Source organism: Carcharhinus amblyrhynchos, chromosome 16 (genome assembly GCF_965287045.1).
Source record: "Carcharhinus amblyrhynchos chromosome 16, sCarAmb.v2.hapA, whole genome shotgun sequence".
Taxonomy (NCBI): Eukaryota; Metazoa; Chordata; class Chondrichthyes; order Carcharhiniformes; family Carcharhinidae; genus Carcharhinus; species Carcharhinus amblyrhynchos.
Window position 1 is genome coordinate 67,755,967 of NC_137339.1, and position 15,173 is coordinate 67,771,139.

The window sequence follows — 15,173 nt, forward strand, 5'->3', positions numbered from 1 at the left end:
CATCACAGATAGAGCAATAATATTCAAGTTCTCTGCATACGCCGTGTTACACTCTGAGCTGCTTCAAAACATTCAAATGAACATTTCATAATGGTTACAGAGTCATAGAGGTTTACAGCATGGAAATAGGCCCTTCAGCACAACTTGTCCATGCCGACCTTTATTTTGAGCTAGTTTCAATTGTCCACATTTGGCCCATATCCCTCTATACCATCTTACCCAGGTAACTGTCTAAACGCTTTTTAAGAACAAAATTGTACCCGCCTCTGCTACTATCTCTGGCAGCTCATTCCAGACACTTACCATCCACTGTGTGAAAGTGTCTCCCCTCTCACGTTAAACCTATGCCCTCTAATATGAGTCTTCCCTACCTTTGGGAACAGATGTTGACTATCTAGCTGATCTATGCCTCTCATTATTTTATAGGTCTTTAAAAAATCACTCCTAAGCTTCCTATGCTCAAGGGAAAAAAAATTTCCAGTTGATTCAGCCTTTACTTACAACTCAAACCGTCAAGTCCCGCTAGCATCCTGGTATTTCTTTTCTGCAGTCTTTCTAGTTTAATAATATCATTTCTATAATAGGGTGACCTGAACTGTTCACAGTTTTCCAAGTGGGGCCTTACCAATGTCTTGTACAACTTTGACAAGATGTCCCAACTCCTGTATTCAATGTTCTGACCAATGAAACCAAGCAAGCCGAATGCCTTCTTCACCAGTCTGCCAACCTGTAACTCCACTTTCAAGGAGTTATGAACATGTACCCCTAGAAATCTTTGTTCTAAAACTCTCTCAAAGCCCAAGCATTAACTGAGTAAGTTCAGTCGACCAAAATGCATCACCTCGCATTTATCTTAAATAAACTCCATCTGCCATTCGTCAGCCCACTGGCCCAATTGATCAAGATCCTGTTGCAATCCAAGATAACCTTCTTCACTGTCCACTATGCCACCAATCTTGGTGTCATTCGCAAACTTACTAACCATGCTTCCCAAATTCTCTTCCAAATCATTAATATAAATGACAAATAACAGTGGACCCAGCACTGATCCCGGAGGCACATTGCTGGTCACAGGCCTCCAGTTTGAAAAACAAACCTCTACAACCACCCTTTGTCTTCTGTTATCAAGCCAATTTTGGCTACCTTGTTCTGGATCCCGTGAGATTTAACTCTATGCAACAATCTACCATGTGGTACCTTGTAAAGGCCACAAATGTTGTAGAGGTATTTAACACAGATCATAAAATTCACTCTCACCAGCGGGTAGGAATAACCAGACAGCCAGGGCAGTGAGTTGGACTCTCTCCATGTCGGGGTAATGCTATTTCCTGTCATAGAGACAGAAAGAGCAGCTAGATATGCCTGGTCAATGGACCAGATTAGGTATTAACTAAAGCAAACATGGACAGTGGTTGAGGTCAGTGTTACCTCACTAAAAGAATAACTGAGAATCACAATGATTCTTACTTAATTACCCAATGTGGGCATCACTGGCCATGCCAGCACTTATTGCCCATCCCTAATTGCCCCTTGAAAAGGTGGGTGTGAGCTGATGTCTGTGTTCCCAGGTATCTACTGCTGTTGTCCTTCTAGGTGGCAGTGATCATAGGTTTGGAAAGTGCTGCCTAAGGAGCCTTGGCGAGTTCCTGCATCGCATCTTGTAGATGGTATACACGGCTGTTATGGGGCATCAATAGTGGAGGGTATTATACATTTAAAGCTTCTGGTATCGGGGACCAGATCAGAAAGTCAAAGGTGTATTATAAAGTTAGACACCGATTTGATTTTCTCATTAGTGTAAGCATATGAGGAGGCCATGGCCTAGTAGTATTTATCACTAGGCTATTAATCCAGAAAAATCAGCTAATGTTCTGAAAACCCGGGTTTGAAATCTGCCACAGCAGAGGGTGGCATTTGAATTCAATTTTAAAAATCTGGAATTAAGAATCTTCTGATGACTAAGAAGCCATTGTCGATTGTCGGAAAAATCCATCTGCTTCATTATGTCCTTCGCGGGAGGAAATCTGCAATCCTTCCCTGGTCTGGCCTACATGCAACTCCAGAGACATAGCAATGTGGTTGGCTCTCAACTACCCCTCAAAGACAACAAGGGACGGGCAATAAATGCTGGCCAGCCAGCAATGCCCATATCCCATGAATAAAATAAAAATGACATGTTTTGCTCTAGGTGTGATTCTATTGACCCATGAAGTTTTTATTAAAATGAACTTTATTCAACAATGCAGTTCAACTATAACAAAAAGAATTAGCATAAGTTTTACCAATTGAGATACTTAAACATGACAAGATATAATTCTTAACTGCCAGCCTATCTCTATTACTTTCCAATTTAAGGAATATTCTTCACAGATGTAAACTCCTCTTCAGAATCAGTTAGCAAAATCACACATGATTACATGAGTTTCTAGTCTTTTAACATCTCTGGACACAGATACAGAAAGATACCTGTCTTCTGAATCTTAGACAGCAGCCTTCAGAGAGGAACCTGTCTTCAAGCAACAGAACTCCAGAGAAACTTGTCTTCAAAAAACAGAACTCCAGAGAGGGGCGAGGGGAGAAAACACCTCTTGCCTTTTGCAAACCTCTGGAGAGAGAGGTAACTATTTTCTAACAAGCCCCAGGCTTTAATTTCTCAGAGAGAGAGAGAGAGAGAAAGAGCTGCTGTCCCTTGCAAATTCAAACAACAATGGCCTGCTTGTCTTTCTGTAGGTCTAGCTCTGCCCATTCACATGACTCTCTCTTGTCAATCTACCTAATTAATTCCTACTCTGTAACCCCAGGGGGAAATCTCTAAGCATAACTGAAATGCATTAGCTCAGATTAAAACAAACACCCATTTACTCAGAACCATTCTTCTTCTGCAGGCTCAGCATGACAAATCAGCACCGTAGTCAGACTGAATAAATAAAATTCCTTCAAAAGAAACATGACACAAATACATTTCTTAAAGGCACAGTATTGTCACAAATCTCAAGTAGGATTCATATATACTTGGAACATTTTATTGCAGAATTGAGAAAATGACACAGATTCATAGACAGCCATCTTTTCCCAGAAACCTCAATATGTGGGCAGCACTAGTTTAACAAACTTGATAGCAGACAGACGTATTCTTTACACCAGGGCCTGAGTCAATTAGTCTCAAAGCTTGCAAAGTATTTTTAAGGAAGATATATCTCGTCACTACCATATTCACTTACAAAGGAATCCTAGGTGAATCTATGATGCTACGGCTTGGTACCATTTCTCCATGTCTGTTGGGAGGACATTCCTAAAACTTAGCTCAGCAAAACAGAATTGGACATGATAAAAACAATGTATCTTTACTGTAAGTTAGAAACAGGCTATAGAAGTCCCTATTTCTCCACTAAAAAGTTTAAAATCACTTTTAAGAAAAAATAGGAATCGGAGGAAAATAGGAAAGAACATATTAAAGTTTATTTATTAGTGTCACAAATACATTAACACTGCAGTGAAGTTACTGTGAAAATCCCCTAGTTGCCACACTTTGGCCCCTGTTCGGATACACTGAGGGAGAATTTAGCACGGTCAATGTACCGAACCAATACACATTTCAGACTATGGGAGGAAACTAGAGCACCCGGAGGAAACCCATGCAGACACAGGGAGAGCATGCAGACTTTGAACAGACAGTGATCCAAGCTGGGTATCGAATCCAGGTCCCTGGTGCTGTGGGGCAGCAGTGCTAACCACTGTGCTATCCTATTATGGGTACATGATGGCCAGTTTTAAGGCTCACAGCGTAAAACATATTAAAACCATTTTAACGATTATATACCAGTGGATAATAAGGACACATCTAAGAAGAGTTCAATAAAGAGAGCAACACTCATTAGACATTACTTTCATTCCAAATTTTATTTTTGATTGAAGAGCATGCAAGGCTACAGACCAAATGCTGGAAAATAGGATTAGAATAGATATGTGTTTGATGGCTTGCACAGATGCAATGGGCCAAAGGGCCTCTTTGAGCTGTAAAACTCTAGCATCAAAATTCTACCACCCCACCTGCCATGAGAATAGAGCAGGCGAGGGGCAGACCACAAGAAGGTGTGTTGACCTCAGGCTGGATTTTCCGGTCTCGGTCAAACGAGGCCGTAAAATCCCGACCTAAGACTCCATTAATTCAAATTTCACAATCTGCAATGGGGGAATTCAAACACAAGTTCCCAGATCATTACCCTGGGTCTCTGGATTACTATTCCGATTAACCTAAAACAGTTTCATCCCATGAGGAATGGAAAGGGGATATTATCCTGTGACTGGAGGGACAATTCTCTCTGTTGGAACATAGCGGGAAATCACAAATGCAGTGTGGTGTTCACTCATTGCCAGTGACTTGCAGAGAATTTGACTTCCTGCTTTGTTGGTTTTCCCTATTACTTCCCTACTGCACACTAATCGGGTTGGAGAGATAAATAAGTGAGATACAATCAACTTTACACTTTTCACCCCTACCTCAAGACGAGTGCCTTCACTATTACTGTCGGTGACTGTTCAACCTTGTCCTTGCAAGGATTAGACATTAGTCAACAAACAGAAATTTGTTTACTTTGAATAATACGTGACCTGGAAAGCGAACCGGGAAGTGGTTTAACTTGGAGTAGCAGGGACATTTCCCCAAGATTGGCTGCACCGTGCCAAACATCTTTCAAAGTCTGTAGTGGACAAAAAGTGCCAGATTGGCTGCAAAGTGTTTGGGGTTGCGAAAGACGCTGTATGAATACAATAAAGCAACATGTTCTAATAAAAAAGGGATAAGGGGATATGGGGAACAATGGGGAGGTGGATTTGAGATCAGGGAGAGATCAGCCATGATCTGTTTGACTGGTGGAGCAGGATCACAGGGCTGAATTTGCCTACATCTGCTCTTAATTCCTATGTTAGTTTAACGTCTGTTATAGGTAAAATGTTAGAGTCCGTCATCAAGGACGAAATAGCGAGGCATCTTGAGGGGAATTGCTTGATAGAGCAGACGCAGCACGGTTTCGTTAAGGGGAAGTCGTGTCTGACAAATTTACTGGAGTTCTATGAGGATGTGTCTAGGGCGGTGGATAGAGGAGAGCCGATGGATGTCGTCTTTCTTGATTTTCAGAAGGCGTTTGACAAGGTACCTCACAAGAGGTTATTGCAGAAGGTCAGGGGACATGGAGTTGGGGGTAGGGTGTTAGCGTGGATAGAAGATTGGTTGTCAAATAGGAAGCAGAGAGTGGGGGTCAATGGGTGCTATTCGGATTGGCGGTTGGTGACTAGTGGAGTGCCTCAGGGGTCGGTGCTGGGGCCTCAGCTATTTACCATTTATATAGATGATCTGGAGGAGGGAGCCGAGTGTAGGGTGTCGAAATTTGCTGATGACACCAAGAGTGGTGGAACGGCAAATTGCGCGGAGGGTGTGGAGAGTCTGCAGAAGGATCTAGATAGGCTGGGCAAATGGGCCAGGAACTGGCAAATGGAATTTAATGTTGGCAAGTGCGAGGTGGTCCACTTTGGTAGGAATAATGGTAGGAAGGACTATTACTTACGTGGAGAAAAACTACAGCAGGTGACGGTGCAGAGGGACCTCGGGGTCCTTGTGCATGAGTCGCAAAAACCCAGCTTGCAGGTGCAGCAGGTGGTCAGGAAGGCGAATGAGATGCTGGCCTTCATAGCGAGGGGGATTGAATATAAAAGTAGGGAGGTCTTGCTGCGGCTGTATACGGCATTGGTGAGGCCGCAGCTGGAGTACTGTGTGCAGTTTTGGGCGCCGTACTTACGCAAGGATATTTTGGCCTTGGAGGGAGTGCAGAGGAGGTGTACTAGGCTGATGCCGGAGTTGAGGGGGTTGAGCTATGAGGAGAGGCTGAATAAACTAGGCTTGTACTCGTTAGAGTTTAGAAGAATGAGGGGAGATCTCATTGAGACGTATAAGATGATGAATGGGATGGATAGGATAGAGGTGGAGAGACTCCTCCCACTCAGAAAGGACAGTAGGACTAGGGGGCACAGCCTCAAGATAAAGGGGGGGCGGTTTAGAACGGAGTTGAGGAAGAACTTCTTCACTCAAAGGGTGGTGAATCTCTGGAATTCTCTGCCCGTTGAAGTGGTGGAGGCTACCTCGCTTAATATTTTTAAGACGCGGGTTGATGGGTTTTTGATAAGAGAGGGGATTAAGGGTTATGGGAGAGGGCGGGAATGTGGAACTGAGCCACAACAGATCAGCCATGATCTTATTGAATGGCGGGGCAGGCTCGAAGGGCTAGACGGCCTACTCCTGCTCCTATTTCTTATGTTCTTATGTTCCTATTGTTAATTCAGAAAGAACTAAAAATCTAACAAAATCAAAGAAAAAGTTTAATAAAGAAACTTCATTACTCCAAACTTGAGGCCTCACCCAGGGCCATTCAATGAAATTTAACAATTCTCAACGGATTCTTGTTCATACTAAATCAGCTGGTCAGCTGATCATCACATCATTCTGTCATTGGTTAAATGGTTTACTGGGTCTGCTGATCCTTACAGCTTGTTACTATTGGTCACATTACAACAGATCCAATGTTATCACTGACTACATTCTAACATCTATGACGTCCTTCGGATTTGAAAAGGAAAGTTTTCATTTTATTTCTTTTTCCCAAACTAATTTCCACAGAAGGTCATTTTGGTCAAATGAAGGGAGGTAACCCCAGTCCTCCCAGCACTACCCACCCCCACCCCACACCCCCGCCCCCCTCCCCTCTCCATCCCTGAGGTCAGAAACAAATTTGGCTTCAAAAAATTGACGTTGATTTTCAGCAAGTACAATCCACTGCTACAGGGTTTGAGCCTGAGACAAATAAAGTCACACAGATGGCCGGGGAACCCAGGGAATGAGGCATCTGTGCAGGAGGTGTAAAGGCATCGCTGAAGTGATCCTGCAGTGACTGTGGAAGGAAACCATCCAGAGGGTGAGTGGGATGTGGGGGATTTACTGGGATATGAGGAAAGGTTTTATTAGCATAGCTTCCATAGGATAAAAAGCACAGAAGCAGGTCAGTTGGCCCAACCAGTCCCTGGTGATGGAACATCCTCTCATGTCCCTTTATTTCTTTGGGCGGGGTCTGTGTTAATGTCACTAGACCAGTAATCCACAGGCCTAGGCTAGTGCTGTGGGGACACGGGTTCAAATCCCACCATGGCAGCTGGTGGTATTTAAAATTAAATGCGTAATCAGGGGTTGAAAAGCTGGCCCCATGAATTAATTGCTGTAAAAACCCATCTGATTCAGTAATGTCTTTGATTTGATTTTTTATTGTCACACGTATTAGTATACAATCCTTCAGGGAAGGAAATCTTACCTGGTCAGGCCTGTGTGACTCCAGATCCCACAGCAATGCGGTTGAATCTTAACTGTCCCTCAGTTCTCGGCCAGTTGGAGATGGGTAACAAATGATGGCTTTGCCAGTGACATCCACGTTCCAAGAAAGAATTCTTTAAAAACCTAAATCTGTCATGGGAAACATGCTATTCCCTTCACCTGATGGACTTTTCTAGCTCCTTGCGATCTGAAAAGCCTTGACTAGATTGGACACAGAGTAGATACAGTAACGTGGAGTTTAATAATCGTGGGTCCACATTGTCATTATATTTTAATACAGAATTTACATGAATGTAAATGTAACAGTTCACCAAAACTTCAGCAGAAGACTTTTCCTGGAAAGTTGAATCTGAGCAAACTATTAAACATGGCCTTTTAGAAATCGATATACAATTAGAAAACTGAGCAATACAAACAGCACTTCAATATCAGGAGTATCATTTTTAAAAAATAATTGTATTACTATGAAAACAGAAAATGTTGAATAAACTCAGCAGTTCAGGCAGCATCTGTGGAGATGGAAAAACAGAGGCCCGAATTTCCCGGTTTTGCTTGCCCTCCTCAACCCCCCACCCCCACGCTGAATGGAAAATTTGCCCCCCCCCACCATTCCCCCCACTGCCACTGCCAGCGGCAAACAGAGAATTAGGCACTCAGTCAAATCTCCATTCACTGCAGCGGAACTGGAGATTGTGAGCGAGATTGGAGATTCCTGGAGTTAACTGCCGGAATTTTACCGGAATCGGGGCGAGTGAGGCTTGCAGAACGGAATCCTCTGTTGGCCTTGGGAAGGACTTTACAAGTTTCACCTGAGTGAGATTGTAAACTCCCAGCACACATTTCAAGTGTATACCAGCCATCTACAGAATGAAAGAGAGGTGGGGGGGGTAAAATATTGGCCCCTTTGTGGTTTTGAAAAAGGGTCATGCAGATTTGAAATGTTGGGCAAGGTCTATTGGCTGTCCCCACTGGTGGGATCCTCCAGCCCTGGTGAGTGAGGTGGATTCAATGGGAAATCCCATTGACCGCAATGGGATCAGTGATGGGCCACCTCCCACGGCTGAGAAACATGCCATGGGGAGGCCAGAGAATCTCACTTGTTAATTCTGTTTCTCTCTCCACAGATGCCCCTTAGTGTCCAAAGGTGTGCAGGTCAGGTGGATTGGCTAAACTGCCCCTTGGTATCCCAATACGTGTCAGTTAGATGGGGTACCTCTGGTGAATGTGCGGAGTTACGGGGATAGGGCAGGGGAAACGATATATAGATGCTGCCAGACCTGCAGAGTTTACTCAGTATGTTCCCTTTTTCTTGTAGCACTACACGTACCCGAACATTCTTACTGAAACAAGCATTATAATTCAATTTCCAATGCTCTATGCAAAAGCTGACACCTGAGACTAACAGTGAGAAGCAGTGCTGGCCCTCAGAGAGATTATAGCGGTATAGTGACGGTATAACTCTGTTCCGGACCCACGAGGTGATGGGACAGCGGGATGGTTTCATGCGCTCTCATCCCTGAACTGATCAGTTTCTGTTGTCAGTTTCAGCAGACTCCAGGTTGATGTGGACCATCCCATTCTTCAACCTTCTCAATGCATTTCCAACACCACCTTGGCATCGGCTGATTTCACTGGCTTGGCCAGCAGCCTTCCCGCCATCCCTTCAGAGTGAGTTCAGCTGCCATGTAAAAAGAGGAAGATATGCATTGACATAGCACCCTCAGGGCATTATCAGAGATGTTTGGTGATGTGCATTTATGGTGATTTATAGGGTGGCATGGTGGCACAGTGGTTAGCACTGCTGTCTCACAGCGCCAGGGGTCCAGGTTCAATTCCAGCCTCGGGTCAGTGTCTGTGTGAGTTTGCACATTCTTCCCGTGTCTGCGTGGGTTTTCTCTGGGTGTTTCCGTTTCCTCCCGCAGTCCAAAAATGTGCGGGTTAGGTGGATTGGCCATGCTAGGATATGGGAAAGGGCCTGGATATAACACTATGTCAGAGAGACAGTGCAGACTCAATGGACCAAATGATTATGACTCAATGATCATAGAATCCTACAGTGAAGAAGGAGGTCATTCGGCCCATCGAGTCTGCACCAGCCACAATCCCACCTAGGCCCTATCCCCATAATCTCATGCATTTACCCTAGCTAGTCGCCCTGACACTAAGGGGCAATTTAGCATGGCCATGGCACGTTTCCTGGCAGCGGGAGGTGGCCTGGCATTGACTGGTGGTAGAATCTTCCAGTCACATTGGCCTGGGTCTCCTCCCCTAGTTCTCTTTGGGAACAGTGCCATGGAACCCACAGCACAAAAACTGGCCTTTGGCCCATTGTGTCTGTGTCAGAAATCAAGCAACTATCCATTCTATTCCCATTTTCCAGCACTTTGTCATTGGTCCTACAGGATGTTGAATGAACATCCTGAGAGGCGGTTGTAAAATGTTCCACTCAAAGCACAGCACCCCTGATACTGCAGCACTCTCCAGATGCTGCACACCAACCACAAACAAGACCATAAAAAGTGGCCTTGCCCATTTGCACTGATGCTCAATAAGGATGGGTCTAAGGGAAATTTAACTCGAGTATTTTAATGGCATTGAGGAAGCTCAGAATGGAATGTGTTTCACGGGGAAAAGCTGAATTCTATTGCACTTTGTCATTTTCAACTTGAAATCATGATGCCCTTCTCTGCTAGGGAATGTACGTTGTAAATCTCTACAATCCCGCAATGGCACAAAGCTGGGTGGGAGGGTGAGCTGTGAGGAGGATGCAGAAATCCTTCAGTGTGATTTGGACAGGCTGAGTGAGTGGGAAATGAATGGCAGATGCAATGTAGACAAATGCGAGGTCATCCACTTCAGTAGCAAAAATGGGAAGGCAGATTACTATCTGAATGGCCATAAATTAGGAGAGAGGAATGTGCACCGAGACTTGGGTGTCCTTGTGCACCAGTCACTGAAGGTAAGCATGCAGGTACAGCAGATGGTAAAGAAGGCAAGTGGTATGTTGGCCTTTGTAGCGAGAGGATTCAAATACAGGAATATGGATGTCTTGCTGCAATTATACAGGGAATTGGTGAGACCACACCTGGAATATTGTGTGCAGTTTTGGTCTCCTTATCTGAAGGATGTTCTTGCTGTAAAAGGAGTGCAAAGAATGTTTAACCAGACTGATTCCTGGGATGACAGGATTGACATGTGAGGAGAGATTGAGTCTGTTACGACTGTATTCACAAGAGTTCAGAAGAATGAGTGGGGATCTCATAGAAACTTATAACATTCTAACAGGACAAGCCAGGGTAAATGCAGCAAAGGTGTTCCGATTGGTGAGGCTGCCCAGAAATAGGGGTCACAGTCTGAGGATACAGTGTAGGCTGTGAAGAATAGAGATGAGGAGAAATTTCTTCACCCAGAGAGTGGACAGCCTTTGGAATTCGCTACCACAGAAAGTGGTTGAGGCCAAAACATTGTGGCTGGAATTTTACCCCCACCTGCCACGGGAATTGGAGCGGGCGAGGGGCAGACCATGGAAAAGGCTGTTGACCTTGGGCGGGATTTTATGGTTTTGGGTCAAGTGTGGCTGTAAAATCCCGCCCTATTTGTTTTCAAGAAACAGTTAGATATAACACTTGAGGCAAAATGGGGAAGGAGGGACCAGGCTGTTGCGTTGGATGATCAGCCATGAGCAGAATGAATGGTGCAGCAGGCTTGATGGGCTGAATGGCCTACTCCTGCTCCATTTTCTATGGTTCTATATATTTTGGCACAGTGGAATATGGAGACAAATTGAATTTTGTCACACTTCCTTAATTTTCAAGTCTGAATATTTTGTGATGTATTTTCACAAATGTCATGTATAAAGTAGATTTTTGAGGGAAACAGATTGTACTAAGGCAAAATTAAATGCTGCCTACATTCCCACAGCCTGCATCTGTTGCAATCTGGGATGGATAACAACTTTCACAAAGAAAGGATCTTCAGTTTATGAAAATACCTCACAAGAAAGAACATAAGAAATAGGAGCAGGAATAGGCCATCTAGCCTTTCGAGCCTGCCCCGCCCCTTGTCTCCAGACACTTTCAGAGAGAGCTGCTTAAGCCGGTCTCTTTGAGACTTTGATGACCCAAGTGTTTTAATGGGGTGTGGACTGCTGAGGGTGGGGGAAATAGCAAATGGGCAGTCCCCTACCCAGCTGTCCAGTACTCCTTCCTGCCTTTGATATCAGCTGTTAGACTTGCCAAAGGGCATTCCAGATGGAGTGCCCATTATACCTACCGCCCGAATTTCATTCTATCTGATCCTGGTGGGGATGGGGGTGGATCGTAAAATCTACTAATAATAACAGTTAAATTGCTGAGACAGGCTGCTGAAGCTTTTTGTCTTTGTTCTTATTCTTTTTTGGGATGGGGGATTGCTCGCAAGTGAAATCACTTTTTTGCCCATCTCCAATTGTCCTTGAACAGAATGAATGAATTGTCACACCATCTCAAGGAGCAGTTGAGAGTCTATCCAAAGCATGGTGGCTCTGGAGTCAAATGATCAGTCAAATGGATTACTAATCCAGTGATGTTACCACTATGCCATGATCTGTTCAACGTAGCAGGACCGATTTGCAAGAATAGTTAAATGGGAGCGGCATGGTGGCACAGTTAGCACTGCTGCCTCACTGCAAAAGGACCCAGATTTGACTCCTGGATTGGGTGACTGTGTGGAGTTTTCAAGTTCTCCTGTGCCTGTGTGGGTTTCCTCTGGGTGCCCCAGTTTTCTCCCACAGTCCAAAAGACATGATTGTTAGATGCATTCGCTATGCTGAATTCTTCCTGTGTGTACCTGAATAGGTGCTGTAGTGTGGCGATTACGGATTTTCACATAACATCATTGCAGTGTTAATGCAAGCCTACTTGTGACACTAATAAATTAACTCAAACTTAAACTGTTCATGTAATTTGCTTCTGCCTTTGAGATTCGGAGATCTTGATAATCTGACCTGATGAGTGCTGGATGAAAAGCTTCGACAGCATGTGTCTTTTTTCAGCAATTCTCTGTACCGCCAAATGACTATTTAAATGTACTTTGTTTAATTATTCAGGAACAATGAAAGTAACATACCTGTCAAGCTGATCATAAACTGACTCGTTATTGAACTGGAGGGCCTTCAGAAAGAGAGACAAAAAAAGTCTATTTCTATTAGTTTCACCAATAAGGATGCCTGAAATGAACAAAGTAAAGTGGAAACATACCATGTAGTTTGAATCGTTCTGATCCTGATTTCTCCATCCTTGCTGCAAAGAATTATAAATATTGCAAAAGATAATAAGAGGTGCAATATTCTCAATTAATCTCTTAGAAAACGTGATTCTACCATTTGAAGAATTAATGCTAACAATGCAAGAATGAAAGTACTCCCAGTGTGGGACTTGGAATCTGGAAATCATGGGTATGCTTTGATTTGATTTATAATTGTCACATGTATTAGTATACAATGAAATGTATTGTTTCTTACACACTTTTTCCTCACTTTATTTTTCTAAAGAAACCAAGGACAAAAATAGAAGAGGAGCTGTATTCTTGTTTGAAAACTGATTACTTTTTGTAGGCAGCACATCCAACAGTTTTAAAGGAACACAAATTGAATCCAGCAGTGAGTCCCCCAACCATGAGTCCCCTAAACCAGTCACTCCAGGTGCACAATGTATTACAACCACCACATTTGAGGGCTTGAAGAGGGATATCAAAATGTGAAGAACTAAGACTTCAGAAGGCACAGCAACTTTGATCTATGAAACGCACCCCCCCCCGACTAAAAAAATCCATTAAACAATTGACTTGATAGTGCCTGTTCGGGTACACTGAGGGGGAATTTAGTATGACCAACGCACCTAAACAGCACGTCTTTGAGACTGTGGAAGGAAACCAGACCACCCGTAGAAAACCCACACAGACATGGAGAGCGCATGCAGACTTCGCACAGATAGTGACCCAAGTCAGGAATTGAACCGATGGGTCTGTGCCATAATTGACATTATTAAGTCCAGATACTTATTTTAAAATTGAAGTCAAATTTCACTATCCCAGATCCTCAGAGAATTCTGCTAGGTTACTAACGCAGTGACAATAGCACAATGCCATCACCTCCCCAAGATATCAATTGATGCCTCTTCCCATAGCAACTCCCTATTGAAGGAATGAGAGGAAAATGCAGATCAAATAAGGTAAGCAAATCCCAACCACTGCCTCATTATTGAGCCTTCACCAATTCATAGAATTTTATAGGAGAGCAGGAGGCCGTTCTGCCCACAGTGACTGTGCTGGCTCATAGAAATTACTATCCAATTAGACCCACTCCCCCATTCATCCCCAACCACTTTGCCATTTCTTTCATTGCCAAGTCAACATCCAACTACCCGGTGGCACAGTGGTTAACGCTGCTGCCTCACAGTGTCGAGGATGTGGGTTCAATTCCTGGCTTGGGTCACTATCTGTCTGCATGCTTTCCCCATGTCTGCCTGGGTTTCCTCTGGATGCTCCAGTTTCATCCCACAGTCCAAAAGATGTGCTGGTTAGGTGCATTGGCCATGCTGAACTCACCCTCAGTAGACCTAAACAGGTGCCAGAGTATGGTGACAAGGGGGTTTTCACAGTGACTTCATTGCAGTGTTAATGTAAGCCTGCTCAAGACGCTAATAAATAAACTTTAACGTAGCTTTTGAAGGATACCAATCCAAGCAGATCAGCACAAATGGCTATGATCTGGTGGCCATTACAGAGACGTGGCTGCAAGGTGACAGGGACTGGGAGCTGAATGTCCAGGGGTATCAAGTGTTTAGGAAGGATAGGCGGGAGGGAAAATGGGGGTGCGTAGCTCTGCTGATTAAGGATAGCATCAGGGTGGTAGCAAGGGATGATATTGGAGCCAAAGAGCAGAAAGTGGAATCGTTGTGGGTAGAGATTAGGAACAGCAAAGGGAGGAAGACGCTGGTGGGTGTCGTCTATAGGCCCCCAAATAGTGATCTGGAGGTGGGGCGGGCTGTTAACGCGCAAATAAATGCGGCGTGCAGAAATGGGACGGCCGTAATTATGGAGGATTTCAATCTGCATATTGATTGGTCAACCCATGTTGAACGTGGTGGGCTCGAGGAGGAGTTCTTGGAATGCTGCCGGGATAGTTTCCTTGAACAGTGTGTGTTGGAGCCGACGAGGGACCGAGCTATCTTGGATCTGGTGCTATGTAATGAGGCGGGTAGAATTAGGGACCTTGCGGTGAAGGATCCTCTTGGGGAGAGTGATCATTGTATGGTGGAGTTTCAGGTGCAGATGGAGGAGGAGAAGGTGGGTTCCCGGACACGCGTCCTTTGTTTGAACAGAGGGGAGTACGGTAGGATGAGAGAAGAATTGGCGAATGTGGACTGGGGGAGCGCTTTGGAAGGTAGGTCTGCTGAGGAGCAGTGGAGGATCTTTAAGGAGATCTTTCTTGGTGCTCAGCAGAAATTTATTCCGATGGTCAAAAAGGACCGTAGGAGGAGTGGTAATAAGCCGTGGATAACGAAGGAGGTGAAGGGAAGTGTTAAATTAAAAGCGGAGGCGTTTAGAGTAGCTAAGAGTAGTGGACGAGAAGAGGACTGGGAGAGGTTTAAATGTCAACAAAGATTGACAAAGAAGTTGATAAAGAAGGGTCGGATAAACTATGAAGCTGGGCTAGCGCTTAATATAAAAAAGGATAGCAAGAGTTTTTATAAATATATAAAAAGGAAGAGACTGGCTAGGGTGAACGTTGGACCCTTAGAGGATGAGAAAGGGGACT